This window comes from Nycticebus coucang, chromosome 1 (assembly GCF_027406575.1).
Source record: "Nycticebus coucang isolate mNycCou1 chromosome 1, mNycCou1.pri, whole genome shotgun sequence".
Taxonomy (NCBI): domain Eukaryota; kingdom Metazoa; phylum Chordata; class Mammalia; order Primates; family Lorisidae; genus Nycticebus; species Nycticebus coucang.
Genome location: NC_069780.1, coordinates 81,220,964 through 81,239,584, shown reverse-complemented (window position 1 = coordinate 81,239,584; position 18,621 = coordinate 81,220,964).

The following is an 18,621-nucleotide window of genomic DNA, read 5'->3' as shown; positions in this document are numbered from 1 at the left end:
ACGTGAACATATTCATGGCCAAAAGGCCCCCAGCAAAAGATGATGACACATGTCTGCTTTGGCATAGTTTATGTCTCCAATTTTTCTGATTATAAATAATTCAAACACTGGAGACCGACTGGCACACAGGGAGGACGGTGGAAGTTCAGAGCTAAAGGCCAAGGCCCAAATTAGAGGAGTTTGTGAAGCCTGATTGGGCTCCTGTGGCTGATGCTGCCAAGGGTGGGTGTAACCAGAGAAGTTTCAATTCTAATGGGAAACCTCATGGGCCCAAATGCTCATGGCAGGTCCAGGACAACAGGCCAGACATCAGACACTCCAGCAGGAACAAACACCACACTGTCCAACAACTTCATGTATTTCTGCATGATCATGGAAACGCTTGTGAAATTACTCAAGTCACAGTCACCCTATTTTTATTTATTAACAGATTAAAGCAGAATAAAAATTAAAAAGAGACAATATCAAGAAACTTGTTTCTGTTTAAACATCTTCAGTCTTATTCCTGCATTTGGCAAATACTCACAACATACATATTCCATTTCCTTATCAGCTCTTTTATTTACATGTTCATTTCAATGTTGTTTTAGAATTCCAGTGCCTTGATAAGGAGTTATGTTTGTATTTAGAGAAACACAGTGATTGCTACTGTACCCTGCATCCAGGGGACATTAATCATTAGCATTTCCAATTTCACATAAAGTAAACTTAACTTCTGTAGGAAAGTAAATTTAATTTCTGTATGAAATACCTTCATCTCAGTCACAGGGTTATATTTTATCAGTTAACAGTTCTAATATACCCATAAATAGCCACTTCATACACTTACGCAACTAGTAAGTTACATTTATCATTTAAATGACAAAAGTAACAGTATAATATATACTCACATATAGGATTTAATTGGTTTGTTGAAGATACAGTGTAGATACCTTATATCTATCACACAGTCAACATGTAAGAAAGTCAGTCATCAAATTGGGAAATAAGAGGATACTATTTAAGATAAAAGACAACACAAATACAAGTTTTTGATATACACACATAAGTAGATACTATCTTTTATCTGCAAATAAAATGAAAACCTAGAAAGACTGGAAAAGCCGAAACAAATGTCAACAAACTTTCAACATTAACCCTACTGCTCAAGGGTACCTCAAAAATCTGTTGAACTAATTTAAGAAAAAGAACTGTGGTTTACAAATATTTTCCTTCAGACATTTGGGTTGAAAGACCTTTGGAGGACAAGTGGAGAAAAAACATATACTGAAGATTCGAGATAATAACGTTAATTCTTGAACATTGAATAGGAAAATATTCCAATTAGAAGAAGACGTATGCTAAAGTACTTAGGGCTGAAGAATCTTATTGTCCACTACTTAAAATTTCAGATGGTTCGGGGGGAAAAAGTGTGTGTCACGTGTTTAAAGAGACTGAGATGAGACAAAAAGAGAAAGAAAGAAAATGTGGGAAAGTGTTAATTAGTGAATGTCAGTGAATGGCATAGAGGTGTTCACGGTACTACTTCTTCCATATTTCTACATATTTGGAAATTTTCAAAATAAAAAACTGTGGAAAAATTCACAATAAATAAATACACAGGCAAATCTATGAGAGGCATACCTAGAACAAGCAGGCCGTGATTTATACAGCATAAACAAAAATGATTTATAAAGAATAACACATATGGATTTTATATCAACAGAATTCAAAACCAAAAGCATTAGTGGGACATTTTATATTCACAAAAAGTATAATAGACAATGAGGAATAACATTCTCCTTGTCCCACAGTCACTCTTTTAGAAGTCACATAATTCCCTACATGTGCCCTAGGAATCTGCTATCTCTTATTGAACCTCAGTGTGGCTCAGAAATCACTGGGTTTCATTAGTCTCCCGTTTTTCAAATTATCCAAAAAGGAAATTTCCTATTTTTAATGACTCTCAAATGTTCTATTGCTCACTTCTGAGATGATCTCATTTTCAACTTCAGGGAAAACAGAAATATCAGAGGAGAGCTTCCAAATTCACAAATGATCTGCATTTGCTCTGATCTAACTGTCCTTCCCAAGTCTTATCTCTTTTGACTTCTTCCTCCATGAGGATAAAAAGTCTTTCCTAGCCTCCCTTGTAGTGAGGAATGGACACAGGACACAGCACTGGCAGGTGAGATACTAGTGGAAGTCTCCCGCAGGCCTCTAGAAACCTTTTCCTGATTAAAGGCAAAGTGTAGCCCAGTACCGCCCCTACCCACTTTTCCTGCTTCCATCACAGTTTGAAAGGAAAAGGGGAAAGCAAATGCAGTGATGTCAGCCCTTCAGTGCAACATCATTAACTTGCAGAAGCAATGTGAGCAACTGCTTACCCTAAATTTTTTGTCAGTGACCAAAAAATTGAATTTCCACTTGAGCAAAGCACTGTTAGTAGCTGGATTTTCTGTTACCCTAAATTGCTGCTGAACCCACTCCCTCCTCTCTCTTATAACTGAAGGGAGGCCCCTTATCCACTATCATGGATCCCACCACCTTCTTCCTCCTTGGAGGCCTCCTTCTGCTGATTGCAACCCTCCCTCCTTCCCTCTCTCCTGGTTATTTCACATCATCAGTGTTTGAACACACTTGAGTCTCTTCCATATTAAATAAAAAATGGAACCCTCCCTCCACCTCCCATCTTCCTCCTGCTACTGCCTTATCTTTTATTCCCCTTTACTAACATTCTTCTTAGAAGGGTTGTCTACACTCACTATCTCCGACTCCTTATTTCCTATTCATTCCTCAAGCCATGGCATCTGGATTCAGCCCTGACCACTTCACTGAAAGTGCTTTTGCCAAGGTCATGAGTAACATCCTTAGTGCAAAATCCAATGGGAACTTTTTGCTTCTTATCTTATTTGAACTCTCTGTAGCATTTGGCACCATGACCGTTCCAGCCTTTTCGAAAAACTAAAGAGACAGAGAAAATGAAAAACTTCAATTTAAGTATTTTCTTGAATTTGTAAAACCATTCTGTCTTTGTTTTTCTTCTCCTGTCTAGCAGATCGTTCTAAGCCTTCTCTTCTCGTGAAAATCCTTCACATGTTGCTATGAAATTAGATAAACACTGATGTCTCATTAGTTTTTACCTCCTCAGAAGCTCCCCATTGATATCCTGAAATATCTAAAGACTCCCCTAAACCTGCTTCTTCTCCCAGGCTGTCATTCTGCAGGAGAGATGTCACATCTACCCAGCTGTCCAAGATGTCCAGAGTGATTCTGGATGTGCGCCCTCCCCTGTTTCTCAAATCCTGTTAATCATTAAATTCTAAATATCTCTACAGTCTGCCTATTTCACTGAGTCTCACCAATCTTATCCCAGGTTAGGCCTCTTCTGTCATCAGTTTTCTAATTTCTACCTCTGTTGATTCCAACTCTTTGCTGTAGGTATAGTTTCTCTATAGCTGCCGACCTGGGCTTTCCAGGTTGCTATTCCACGCATGCTATTTCCTCTGCTTAGAATTCTTCTCATGAGGCTAAGCATCACTACCGCTAACCTCAAGATTCTCAGTTTAACCACTGCTTCCCTGGCCCCCTTAGCTGAGTTGAGCGCTCTTGCTGGGTGTTGCCATAACATCTGATACTCCCACTATCAATGTTTTTATTTTGCTCCATGAGGGCACATTTCATCTCTAGTATCTGGTGTCCTGTAATGGATTTCTCAAATTAGATTATAATGCCAGGATTTTAATTTTATTTGTGCCAAGACAACAGTTCTCCATATAGCATTGGCATTCATCAAAGGTCATGAATTGAACTCCTGGGAATATGAAAGATTTCCACTTAGCTTACCACACAATGGAAAAGGAACATGAATGCTAGAATAATCATTAAAATGACCAGTACATGGTACCTCATGATTGCATTACTGTACACAGCTATGATTTAATAAAAAATAATAATAATAAAATGACCTAAGTTTCATTAAAAATGGTTATATTCCAATCATTAGAATGGACATGTTCCACTTTTAAAAGCAAAGAGTGATCCTCTATTATCCCTGAAGAATATATAAATTGGTTATTGCCTGTTATAATAGAAATTCCCAGAAATAATAATTAAACGGTCCATATAGTATACACACACACATACACAATTGTTCAAGTGAAAAGGGGTACAAAATGCACCCAGGAACTTAAATCGTATGGTTATTAATAATCATCAGAAAAGCAGAGGCCAACAAGACAAAAATAAAAACATTTATATAACAGTGTTATAAGTAAATTCAAAAAGAACAGTGTGACATTATTAAAACATCCAAATTATTGCCAGGATTTACTGTAATTAGTTTTCTCTACTTAATATGCATGTGCTTCAGATTACAAAACTAAGTGCCTTTGTTTTATGAACCAAAGGCTAAAAGATTGAAATTTTTCAGACATTTTCAACAATTTAATTGCCAAAAAAACATAATTTAATATGCAAAATGTTACATGCAGTCCAGATAAATTTTCGAGTGAGCAACCTTGATTCCAAGGAGAAAACAGATTTTGTTCTTTTTATACAAGACATGTTCATATAGCACAGAACAAAAGATTATATTATCACATTTACTGGTAAAGGCAAATATATCTCAGTACAATAATGTAACTTTTTGCTGGAAAAGGCTGTCTAAATACCAATAGAGTCAACATCAAAAAATAAATAAAAGCCAGAAGTTCAGGAGAAAAAGATCAGTTTTATATTTTACCAACGATCTTTTAAGCCATATATGATTTGACTTGGGAATATGATTTGAGGCAAAGCACTTGGTAAAAAATGATAAGCCAACACATTCCTTCAAGTTCCAGGTTCATCTGCTTAAGGATTCAGATCTTTCCCTAAAAACATTACATACTTTGTTAACAGTTGGGACCACATACTCATATAATTGCTTTTAATCTCTAGATTTTTAAGTTCCCTGAATGGTGTTGTAATGGTGTTTTTATCACCCACAAAGCCCTACGCAACATTGTAATCCACAATAAAAGCCAGAAAACAAGTAACTAAATACCACATCACATACTGCAGCACACTAAATTTTAGCATCTGCATTGGTCTCAGATTAGGGTAGCTGATTGCCTCAAAATAATTCTTCAGGGGGCTGCCTGTGTGACACCCTTTGTCTGATTAGACTCCACCCCCACCCACAGGTCTGGGCTCACGAACCAAGCATGGCTACCAAGAGTCCCCCTTCTGGACCTTAGAAACTGATACAGGGAAAGAGGAGCTCTTTTCCTCCACGATCTCGGAGCTCGTTGATGCGAGCCTCAGCACTGTCATGGCTGCTTCCCCAGCTTCAGGGAGGAGCTGATTTCTACAGAACAGAGAAAGCAGAGAGGAAAGACAGTGAGAGGCCAGATGAGCCAGACACGCTGAAGGCCAGTATCACCCCTGCTCTCCCAGCTAGGTCACGCAAGCCAGTAAATTCCACTGACTTAATTTCACAAGTTCATGTAAGGATTCTGTACTAGAAACCAGAATTTGAGCTAGTACAGATCCGGAATTGTATTACTGTTAAGAACTCTTGGAATTCATGGGGCCCACATCCTCATGTTAGGTATTAGGAAAATGGATTAATTAGAGAGGTTAATTATCCTGTTCCAAGTCCCACAAGGCATTGTACAGAGCAGGACAGTGTGGCAGATTCTGTAGGTGGCTCACTCTGCACTCAGGCTAACTCCTCTGCTGCTTGCCTAACTATATGACAGGGGCTGAGGACTAAAAACATTTCCAGTCTTGCAGCAGTAAGGGTGCCGGCATGTGGCCTAAGCTTCTGGTAACAGAAACACAAGAATCTGCTTAGGACTTGGATGAGAACTGAGCAATGAGAGAGACTTCGTTTATATCTTCTGGGGAGCACGGTGGAGCCACGTGGCTCCTAGGCTCTTCTTCTTCCCAGTTGGAGGTGTACCCTCTGGCACACAGTGTCCTACCGGCCAAGTGCTGCAGTGGCTCCCTACAACAACTGGGGGGTTTTGGTTTTGACTGAACAACATCCAAAATGGGTTATAAGGCTCTCCCCAAATTCTGGGAGCCAGCAGAAGACTTTCAGTAAGTCCCTTTATGTTAAGATGACTATAATTAGAATGCTGTTTGACACCAAGAACTTTGACTTATATAGAATTTGGTACCTCGATATGGGGTCCTGCAACCTGAAATGTGAAATCAGATTACTGAAGGAGGCTGAGCTTTCAGCATAAAGGACATGGAGGTGGGAAACCAGAAAGCTAGTCGCTTTTATGCAGTGACATGGAAGTTCATCAAGTTGTCCCATAATGACCTTGGAAAGCTGACTATGTGCTGTGAATGTTCTTTTAGGAGAAATAGGAAGAAAAATTTGGTCCAAAATGAAAATAGGCTTAGACAATAGTTTTTAGGATGCAGAATTCCCATGTCCTTCCCAAATTCAGTATCACTTGGAAATGACTTTTAGCTGCATCACAAACTTTAAAAAAATGTGACTTTAACATATTGTGGGTTCTGTTTTTCTCATACCTGCATGTTAATAGACAAGAAAGACAGAATTAGTTTATCCATTGCATATGTCCAAAATGGCAATCCTAAATCATCGATAAATAAGTAAAAGGATGGGCAATGTGCTAAGAAGAAAGAGAAGTAGGTCATGTGCTATAGAAATATTTCCTTAAGATCACTTTGTGTAATATTCTGCCCATGTATATTGCTTTGCGGCTTAATGCAGGCTTTCACATCTCCCCTTTTCTTTCTCCCCCATTCTCTTTTCATCTCTCCCCTCTTTTATCTCTCTCCCTCCCTTACCATACCCCCTTTCTATTTCCATTCCTACCTCCCTCCCTTTCTCCTTCTTTCTTTTATAATCCTACAACTCTACAATGCACCCAAGCAGCCATTATTCATTATTCTCATGTCAGAGACAAAGAAACTAAGGCTTTTAAAAGCTTGGTAACTCCTTTAACATTAAAAATCAAGTAGTAGACTTTGTATTAACCAGAAGTAGAACAGACGCAGGTTTTGCATGGCCTAACGCTATCTATACAAGTTGTAGAAGCTTTGCTTAGAAAAATCATACAAAATTAAAAATATGAAATCAGGTGTGAACGTGAGAAAAAATCACAACAAATTATCAATTTTATGATGCTGATAAATGCCACTGACATCACGGAATCTAGTAAAACAGCATAATTTTTGTATTGACTTCCAACATGCTTCTTCAGTGTCTTTTCCATCCTTTCTAGGCTGCATATTCTGATCATCTCTTCAAATAGAAAGAATTTTAAGATAATTTTCTGTAAAGATAAAGATATTAAAAATATTTCTGTTGTTTCTTCAGCACATTGGATTTAAATGTATTCTTTATTATTGATAATATTTTTCAAAAGGTCACTTTCACAACTCATCTATGTCATGTAAATTTTTAGGACCATTGGGAAAATTGTTAACAACATGTGTGCCGATCATTTAGTTCCATTATAAAAGTGAGCACATGTGGTGTTTGCTCTTCCATTCCTACAGTACTCCACTTAGGAGGATAGTCTCCAGTTCCACCCACATTGTTACAAATGTATTCGTTCGCCCTTTTTTTAACAGCCAACTAATACTCCATAGTAAGCCTATACTACATTTTATTAATTCACTCACATATTGTTGGGCACTTGTGTTGTTTCTTATTTTTTTTGACAGTCAAGGGTTTCCAACCCTTTGGCTTCTTTGTACCGCACTGGAAAAAGAATTGTCTTGGGCTATCCATTGAATACACAAACACTGATGAGCAAAAAAGAAGGTCCATGCATAATTTCATGATATCCGACACCACAGAGAGGCAAAAAAGACCTTACGTAGCATAATCTTCATGCAGCCCTCCGGCCGCAGGTTGGATACCCTAGATTTTTTTTTTTAATTTTGTTAAATTTAAAATAAATATTACATGAAAGGATATATTCTTGACAAATATTTAAAGGTATTAAAATTCTCAAAGACAGAAGAGTTGTGTGAATTGCATGACCTATGTAGCTTAGCTCATATTGTCAAGTTCAGAAGGGCTAACTAAAGAATGTTATAACTGATGATAAGAAAGTAGGGACTCATAAAGATGTAACTATAAAAATATATACAGTTACCCATATCAATCCCTACTAGTATAATTTCTCTCAAAAAGTTTTCCATAGCTGCCTTCTGTTTATGATGGACTAAAAGTCAAAGGAAACCTTCTAAAGGATCATATTAACAAAGAATAAAAATTAACAAGTACATACCCCAAAATAAGGCACAAATTTATATACCACAAATGAACTTTTTATTTCTGGATCACATAAATATCTCTGGTTTGCATGATTACTATGAGAAGGTTGTTATAAATTTTTGTAATATGCTGCACATGTACAGTACACACAAAAATAAACAACTTATTAAAAATACAAATAGATGATAACCCTTTTGGTTCCCCATAAATTAATAAAAATTAACTTTATCTTAGGAATACCATTTGACACAAAATAATGAAAAATTGCTAAAATTCTACTAGTAAAAATTTTTCCCCATTTTTCTCTCTTTTATCAAATTGATATTCATTGCATTGTTTCATGTGACTTGATTTTAAACTATATGCATATAATTGAATTAGCTCCATTTTCCTATGGGTTATCTACAAAATAGAGAATATATCATCAGTGGAGAGCTTATTATAAAATTAATCAATTCTCATAGTTTGAAACAATGAGAATTAAAGTATAGGTATGTAAATTAAAATATATCACTTGAAAATTTTAAGAATTTATCTATCATCTTCTTTCAAATGTGGAGTCATTTGGAAGGTTGTTATAAATTTTTGTAATTATCTCTCCCTCAAAATCCAGATGAATGAATCTACTTGACAATTTAATGATGTGACTAAATTGGAGTTCATAGTCACATCATGAAAAATAGATGTTAGGTACTGTTTTCAAGTATCTTTTCATGAAGAGCACCTTCTAAATAAAAAACTACAAATACCAACCCACTTAGGGATTGCTTTCACAATAACTTCATTTTGACTTTCATATTTCAGGCAACTAAGAGCACATATTTCTAACATTTAGTGAATTGGTCCCTGTTTCTGGATTTTATCAAGCATCTAAAATTTCCCATATAATTCTAAATAGCCCCTAAGTTTATGTTTTGACCTTACCACATACTAATCTACAAAATAAAACACAAGAAGTTCTTGTCATTTTTGGAGCTTTATAAAATGAAATGAATAACAGACTGTAAAAATTATGAAACTGAAGTCTTTCTTCAAAAAGTATTTCAAAATAAAGAACTTAGCCAATACTTTGTTGAGCTTACTCCTATACAGAAGATAAAATTTTCTAAGCAGGAAAGAGTTTCGATAAAGATTAGGACATAGATACTTGAGTTATTTTTACTATACTTTTCTAAGTAAATATTTTAATTTTATTCTCTTCTAAAGTTTCATAAATTACTTTTTATCTTATTCAAAGCTTAATAATTTGGCTATGACATTTTTAAAAATATTTTTAATTGATTCTTTAGGCTAAATGAAACCCTGGAACTAGACTGTAGGAGCTTCAAAATCTGGCTCTGCTCCTCATTAGTACATGACCTTAGAAAGATTACTCAATTTATAAGCTCCAGTTTCCTCATCTGTAAAATGGAAATACTAAAGACACCAGCTGGGCATTGTGGTGGGCACCTGTAGTCTCAGCTACTGGGGAGACTGAGCCAAGAGAATCACTACAGCCCAAGAGTTTGAGAGCGCTGTAAGCTATGATGCCAGGGCACTCTACCCATGGTGACAGAGTAAGACTCTGTCTCAATAAATAAATGTATAAATGAATGAATGAATGAATGAATACTAACAGAACCTACTAAAATGTCATAAGCACTAAATGACTTAACACAGTTAAAGCACTTAACAGCAGTGTCTGACACTGATCAATCTCCTAACTAGTGTCAATTTTTAAAATAATAATATTTATTATTCTGCTACAGGAACATAATTATTATTTTGTTTTTTACAGAAATAATTTTTGACCTCTGACATTTGTAACTAATATAAACTGAGCCTGAATATGACCCAAATATTAAACATGGAGGTAGAAAAGGAAAAATAATTGTGGTGTGTTTTGCCATAGGCAAACAGAAAATACAAATTAAATAAAACACTTGTCATAGAACCACAGATTAAAAAACACATGCTGTAAAATAGAAGTAATCCAGAATTTATAATTTGTTAATCCCTAAATGGGTTGGTCTTTATAATAAATATTTTGTGCATAACTGATTAAGAATTTTCCATCCTATTCATTCACTCTGGAATAAGAAATCTATTTGACTTACTCCATTTAAATTAGCTTACAGTTGTGCCACATATGCTCCTTCAGATTCTAAAATGTGAACATAAATCTCGTTATAATCTAGACCAGCTCTGTAGCAAAGTACATGTAATAATACATATTTATGAATTTATGATAGCTCAAGTCAAACATTTTCTTAGTTTTGATTCCTGATAAGAGTTCACCAGTCTGGTTATCAATAACAATTACAGTTAAAGTAGCAGAGAAATCTAGGTCATTTAAGGCTATTAAATGTCCTTATTTTGTAAACAATCTAAAGTTAAATGTTTCCTCTTTGATCCATGAGTTACATATTCAAGTACTTTTTATATTACTAAGGGGTTAGATTTTTGTTGTTGTTGTTGCTTAAATTTCTGTTATCCATTGTACTACAAATAGTCAAAGAAAGTGGTTAATAAAATGTCTACTTTCTGAAACAGATGAAAGTAATTGGAACAGATTAAGGATAAACTCAGAAACAAGATGCATGGTTGGCTTGGGGGAGGGAAATGTTCTATATGAAGCTATTAATCCAATACTACTATATTAGTCTAATATTCTGTGTTCTTTTAAAATCAACTCAATACAACATTAAGGTTTGTTAAAATCTTCCACAGTAATTGTATTTCTCTCCATTTCTCTTTAGGTATCTAATAGTTCTTACGTAAGTGGCTTGATGCTATGTTATTTAGCACATGAAAGTGTATGACTACATTATCTTCACTGTAAGAAATTTTATGCCACATGAATCCTATTTTACTCTCCATTATCATCTCCATTTCCCCTTACCAATTTTCCTTCTCTTTTCTTCTTTTTCCTTTTCTTGCCCCTCCATCTTTTCCTTCTGTTTTTTGTCAGTTGTGGTATATCTGATTTTTTGCATTGTTTTGTTTCCATGTGCATCACAACACTTAGTTGGACTTCAGTTTTAGTTAATTCTAAGACATTATCTTTTAATTGAGTAATTTATAGCATTTCTTTCTTTTTTTTTTTTTGAGACAGAATCCCACTATATTGCCCTCAGTAGAGTGCTGTGGCATCACAGCTCACAGCAACCTCCAACTCTTGGGCTTAAGTGATTCTCTTGCCTCAGCCTCCCAAGTAGCTGGGATTACCGGCACCCGCTACAGGAGTTTATAGCATTTCTGTCTATTTGCACAGGCAGCAGTTGCTCTAAAAGCATGATAAACAATTAAAATGTGTTTATTGAGACTGTATTTGTGAATCATATATTTTATGTCACTTGAATTCTATTTTACTCTCAGTTATCATTTCCATCTCCCTTTATTGATTTTCCTTCTCTTCTCTTCTACTTCCTCCTCTTCTTGCCCCTCCATCTTTTCCATCCTGCAACTCTAGAATGGATCACACAACTGTAGGTCAGAAGCTTTTAAAAAAACTGTTTTAAATACATAAATAAAGTTATCTTTTCTTAAATGAAAAAATGAAATGATAATCATTTTCAGAAGATAAAATAAAAGCTTCAAAAACAAATTGTGGAGGAGATTATAATAGAAACATAAGATCAGTGTAGAAAATTGGAAGACTACATAAAAGTAAATTTGTTTTAATTGCAAGTCTGGCTTTTTTAAGAAAGACACGCAGGAGAGATTAGATCTATCATACAGAGTTTCAAGTTAACTCAAGGTTCTAAAAGTATAGTTGCAAAACTTGGTATAGATCTTATGGGTACTGGTTCAAATTATGTACAGAAACTTTGAAGGGATCGTGCAATTGCAAACTAGCAAAAATAAAAAAAAACTACACTCAAAAGTAAATTAAGACTTAAAATTTCACTAGAAAAAATGTATTCCTTCAAAACTATTTTTGAGTCAACACTGAATTTAATAAACAATTAAAAATTTTTCCCTAGCTAAGTACCTAACTACAGCTACAATTGACCTTTATTTCTGAATTTAGAGAAATATTTTGTGAATATTTAGAAACAGTTTTGTAGCTTTCAGAAGGCCTTGATAAAGTGACAAAAGAAAATTTGCATTAGTGTTCTAAAAATGCTTAAATTTTATGTTTTCTACCATTTCCATATCACGTCTAAAAAAGTACCTTACTTTTGACATTATACAGATATATGTTCTTCTATTAATATTTCAAAATATACCCTAAAATCCTTCTCTGTGATGCTTTGAAATTGTGGTGCTAAAAACACACCTGTAGCTTAAGATAAATAATGATTATCCGAAATTTAAGGAATTGCCATCTTGTAAGTATAAATAATTTTAAGTTTCCACGTTTATTTATGCCAATTATTCTTAATGTCAAGGCAGGGCACGGTGGCTCATGCCTCTAACCTTGGCACTCTGGAAGGCTAACGAAGGAGGAACCCTGGAGCCCAGAAGTTTGAGGTTGTAGTGAGCTACAGTGACAACACTGCACTCTAGCGGGACAACAAGCAAGACCCTGTCTCAAAAATGAAATGAAATGAAATGAAATAAAGATGAAATCAGTGTCAAGAAACCATAAATGGTCTGTTGGCTTGTCCCCCCAACAGGGATTCTGACCACTTTCTATAAACAATTAATACGTTACCCCTAATTAAATCTTTCTATGTATTGTATGGAGTGAAATTTACATGTTTCCTCCCTGACCTCTAAAGAGGTAAGAAAATGATACAAAAAAAAAAAACACCTTATAAAAGGAAGAAGGGAGGGAGAGACCCCTTTGTTCTTTGAACCTGCACTGTTCCACCTTCTGTATATAAACATTAGAAAGAAAAGAAGTATCACTTATTTGAATATACAATCTGTTCATTACTTCTAATGAAAAGCTATTTTTAAAAATGCAGTCAAATATTGAAGAATGGAGAAAATTAGGAAGTCTCTTAAAATGAGTAACAATTTACTTTACCTCACTATCCACCTAAATTACATCATTGACAAGATCCCAGCAGGCCTTTTGAGCTTCTAAGCACATACTTCTATAACAGAAAGATCTTTATCTGTCTCACCAACAATATTGTCATTACTAAGTCAGATGTCATAACAATTGGACCAATGACAGCTTAACACAGTTCATATCTTATAAATGTAGTTGTGTGCCATTTCATATGTGTATATCCATTAAATATAATCTCTCTCAACTAAATAATATCTAAAACACTACTCAGGCTGAATAAATTACGGTCTGAGTATAAAGTGGGTGTTCACAGGAACTGATTCTTTTTTTTTTTTGTAGAGACAGAGTCTCACTTTATGGCCCTCGGTAGAGTGCTGTGGCCTCACACAGCTCACAGCAACCTCCAACTCCTGGGCTTAAGCGATTCTCCTGCCTCAGCCTCCCGAGTAGCTGGGACTACAGGCGCCCGCCACAACGCCCAGCTATTTTTTGGTTGCAGTTCAGCCGGGGCTGGGTTTGAACCCGCCACCCTCGGTATATGGGGCCGGCGCCCTACTGACTGAGCCACAGGCGCCGCCCCACAGGAACTGATTCTAAAGAAAGAGATCATATCAGTAGAGAAATAGCATTCATGGCCCCATTATTTGGTAAATATAATAGATACATAGATGTTTGCAAACAATAGGAAATTTTTTTTTTTTTGGATCTTGGTTTATTTTTTTTATTTTATAATTGTGTATTTTTTTATTAAATCATAAACACACAGATCATGTATAATTAATGCATTTATGGGGTACAATGTGCTGATTTCATATAGAATTAGGAACCCTTACATCACACTGGTTAATATATAACTCATCTCATTTACTTAATTATTGTGTTAAGACATTTATACTCTATACTTAATAGTTCTGACATGTACCCTTGCATTTTGCACCATAGGTGTGATCCCACCATTCACCCTCCCTCGATCTGACCTCCCCCCTCCTCCCTCTCTCATCCTAAGCCATAGTTGTGATCTATTCTTTTTTTTTTTTATAAATTAAAATTTGTATTCTGAAGTATTCACATACAATTGTAAGAAATAATATAGAGATCCCATAGACACTTTACCCAGTTTCCCTCAGTTATAACATCTTAAAAAACCATACTACAATATCACAACCAGGATATTGACATTGATACAGTCAAGATACAAAACATTTTCACCACTGTAAGCATCCCTGAGGTTGCCCTTCTGTAAATACAAATACTTCCTCCCACTCCTAAACCCTTCTTTTTTTTTTTTTTTTTTTTTTTTTATTGTTGGGGATTCATTGAGGGTACAATAAACCAGGTTACACTGATTGCAATAACAACAACAGGAAATTTTAAGAGAAGCATACATCCTGGCTACCTTCAAATCACCGAGCTTTCTGAAATAATTTTTTTTCACTCTATTAATATAATGGAATAAATACAAAGAAATAAACTCTTTAAAATCTCAAACAAAGATAAATAAAATTATTATAGCTTTATCACTCTTTCATCTTTAGCAGTTATTTGTCCAAATAAATTGCTTTGTTTCTGGGAGAATGAAAGTGTTGAAAGGACAAGGAATTGAGAGTCCGGGAAACCTAGCTTGGAATACTAGTTTGTTACTGCAGTTTCCTTCTTCAGTAGATCCTGGTCTCGGGATTGGAAGAATGAATCCACAGACCACCGATCAGGGGTAAGACATGATTTTATTAAACAGAAAGGAATACAGAAGGACTGGCAGAGAGAAAGACCCAAGTGGGAAGTCTGTATATAGGTCCCTTTGTCTAGGGGTTTAAGGTCTTGAGAATTACACTTGGCCAGGATTTGGCAAATGGAAACAAGTTTTCAATATTAATGAGTGTTATCTACAAATGAATGAATGCAGTCCCTCCAGCTTGGGGCAAAAGGTCAGGGCATTTCCTCAAGAAATTGCCCAGGCCTAGGAAAACTGAGGTTCCCTGTCCAGCCTTGAATGGAGGAATCCTGTATTGAATTTTGTTATGTATTCCTGGGCAAATTACTCAACCTCTATCTCCCTTTCCTCTTCTGTGAAATAAGCATGGTTTCCTCTTCCGTAAAATGCACTAAGATAGTTGTAAGGATTAAGTAACTCTAAGGCGGTGACTTTCAACCGTTGCGCTGCAAGAGAATCTTAACTGTGCTGTGGAAATTTTTAAAGATTAATCAAAAATTATTTTTGAAAGAAGTTCAAAGCACAGTAAATATATTCTTTTTTTTTCCTGTTTTTGATCAACATAATTTATGTGTACCATGGCTTCAAGTGTGCCATGAGATAAAAAAGATTGAAAACACTGTTGTAAGGGAGCCTGTCTCACACCACAAGAGCAGTAGTATGAAAGCTGGTGGGTACTCCATTAATTCCCCTCTTTCCCCCTTTCAGAAACTACATGCATTTTTAACTAGATTTTCTAATTGCAAATTATTATTTTCAAAGGAAAAGACACTATAACTGATTCATATTCTAAACTTGAAATGAACTTTTAAAACTCTTAGTACCTAAATGATTTGAAACAATATTATTATTTCAATGGGTTCAGTAAAGTTCCCTCAGATTTTGTTATATTTTATCACCCAATTAAGTTTTGTCTTTTAATACATACACAAGTGCTGGTTTAAAATCAAGATACCACTCAAACAAAAATAGAGCCAAACCTCCCAGTTGAGGCGTACAATGTAACTAAACAGCCAGCAACACAATAAAGACAGCCAAGTAAACACTGGGAAGAGATAGCCAGCCTTGTTGTCTCTGTTGAACATGTCAAAGGATCGCATCTAAAAATATTTGGAAAATCTGCCTATTTTCCATCTGTTATATTTCTCAGAGGATAACTGAAAGTTCATGTGTAAGTTCACTGTAAGTTCAAATGTGTCATACCAGGTCATTTACAGGGTAAAAGTTCACTGGGAGTTTATCATTAGTGCTAAAAGACTTAAGTGGAAAAAGAATAAATATACTAATTGAAGCTATTTTACATTATGACCACTGAATTTTTAAGCATCATAAATAAAAATAATAAATTTCAAAAGGCCATGTGCAATACATAATGGCAACGAGAATTGTTACGGAAACGATGCCTAAGATACTATCTCTTGGGTCTGTGCTTAGAAAGGTATAGATAAATCTTGGTTGTTCTATATATTATTTAAAGAAAAATATCTGTCATGTTTTATATTGTATTGAGTATTTTCTTTAAACTATATATTTAAAAACAGTAATATAGAGACAGAAAAAAGAGAGAAATAGAAATAATAAATGAATACATCTTACTATTTAGCTGAATAAAGAACATTTTTAATTTGCAATTGTTATTTGAGGTACAACATTTGTAGGTTGCTTACAGTAAAAATGGGAAGTGAAGAGAAATACAGGGTGGGTTTAAAGTTCATGTGTGATTTAAAATAATTGTAACTTTAAATTGCACACAGACTTTATGTCCACTCTGTACGTTTCATTTGGAATAAGTTACTGAATCACTGGGGGGAAAAAACCTAAATCAGATGTGTTGCTCAACATTATTGAGTCCTAGAAGCAAAAAATTAAATTTTCTTTCGGATAAAATCATAACATCTTCTTTAAAAAAATTAGAAAAAAGGCTTAGCCACAGTAGCTTATGCCTGTAATTCTCACACTTTGGAAGGTTGAGTCAGGAGGATAACTTGAATTCAGGAAATTAAAACCAAACTGGGTATTGCCAGACCCTGTCTCTACCATAAATTAAAAAATCAGCTAGGCATAGTAGTGCACACCTGTAGTCCTGGTTACTCAAGGCTGAGCCAGAAGGATCTCTTAAGCCTGGGATTTGGAAGTTGCAGTGAGCTATGACCATGGTACTGCAATCCTCCCTGGGCAACAGAGAGAGATCCTATCTCAAAAAAACAAAAACAAAACAAAAAAATTAAGAGGAAAAATTTTCAAAGAAAATGATAGTGAACATATGTGTGTGTGTGTATAATTTAGGAACTAATGTCTTGCTTCAAAGATTAAAGATTCTATATAGTACTGGTACATATTAGAGTTTAGCAAAGGATTCTAAATGTAATGATCAAAGGTAAATTCCACTATTTCTCAATTTCTCCTGTCAAATGCATGGTCTCAGCTTCACAATACAACTCTAATCTACAATTTACCCCTTAAACTGGAAAGCACATTTATTTTTCATCAGTGTATCTTGTATCTTTATTCTCTTTTTGATGTATTACCAATGGCACTTAATGGATAATAGTGTTTATTCACTCAATAAATATTTATCTGGTATTTATTGTTTCCAAAATGCGGTGCTATGTTTTGTAAAGGACACAATAATTAATCAGAAAAAAAATAATATTTTCAAGAAGCCTATAATATGGTGGAAAAAATATAAAATAAAAATGACATAAAATAAATAAATTACTTCGTGCCATCTGAGATATAGGGGAAATGACTTGGAATTAATAGATGAATTAAACATTCATCAAGAAACCTAAGGGAATCTCTTTACCACTCAGTCATTCCAACTACTTCTCATATATGTCATTGATCATATCACAGAATTCTCAATTTACTTCCACATTTTTCTTAGAAAAGATGGTATTGAAATCAGACACAATTACAGTTTTATATGTTAAAGACCAGAGATCACACGTGCACGTGTGTGTCTGTGTGTGTTTACATGTAGCTGAGGATCGCCAGCTTCACGTGATACCTGTTCAGTCACCATCCCAAAGGAGACCCGTCCCCTTGTAAGGGGTCTTGGATATGATGAGCTGTCCATGAGGAAAACGTGCCAATATGAGAAATCCTACCCTGTGCCTAGGTGAAAAAACAAGAAAACGCTGGTTCAGAACAGCCAGGAGGAAAACCTGAGGAAAAGAGATTACATCATATCACACAATCCATTTGATGAAAAACGATCATCCAAAGCTAACTGTGCCATTTTACATATTCCATTTTTATATTTTACACAATTCCTCTTACAGACCCATCACATCTGAATGTGTAATACATACCAAATATAGACGATGCCAGGGAGCCAAAGAGAAAGAAAACAGATGGGGAGGAATAAGTGAATCTTTAGTATAGAAATTCAGATACTGTTTTCCAAATGTGTGGAAATGGTGTCCAGCTTCTCTCCATGTGATGAGATGATGAGTGATGAGAATCCTAGCTGGATGGAGCAGGAATTCCATGATAAAAAGTCAGAGAATGAGCCACCAGGAGCCTTGCTGGCTAAAGGGACTATGTATCATCAGAGTCCAGCCTGGTCAAATTTCTCTGGCCCCCTACAGCCTCAGACTCACTCCAGGGCATACTGCACGGGTGATCAGCTTGATTCCTCATCCTCCTCTTTATGCATGTGGTAAAGGGAAGACATTTCACACTGCTGGAACTAAGGCCTTACCTTTCAAAGAGGCTGTAATGTACAAG